This window comes from Octopus bimaculoides, chromosome 17 (genome assembly GCF_001194135.2).
Source record: "Octopus bimaculoides isolate UCB-OBI-ISO-001 chromosome 17, ASM119413v2, whole genome shotgun sequence".
Lineage (NCBI taxonomy): Eukaryota > Metazoa > Mollusca > Cephalopoda > Octopoda > Octopodidae > Octopus > Octopus bimaculoides.
In genome coordinates this window covers 48,095,689-48,096,033 of record NC_068997.1, presented here as the reverse complement: position 1 = coordinate 48,096,033, position 345 = coordinate 48,095,689, and positions in this window count along the sequence as shown.

Below are 345 nucleotides of genomic sequence, written 5' to 3'. Positions count from 1 at the left end.
ATGTATGCCTGCATGTTTGTCTGTATGTTTGTATGAATTTATATCGTAAGCTATTTGTATGCAAGTATAAGCGAGCAATGTATGTATATATATATAGTTACAGAAAATACACATACGTATATTTTGATTTACAAATATTTGCATAACACACACGTGCACATACACACATATAGTAAGTGTATTTGTATGTATAAGGCATCTTTATATGAGCTTGGCGTTTATTAGATGTGAATAGGTATGCATGTACCAGTTTGTGTTATCATCTTAGAGTTATTAATGTGCAACATATATGTGTATATTTATGTGTATATATATATATATATATATATATATATATATATATAT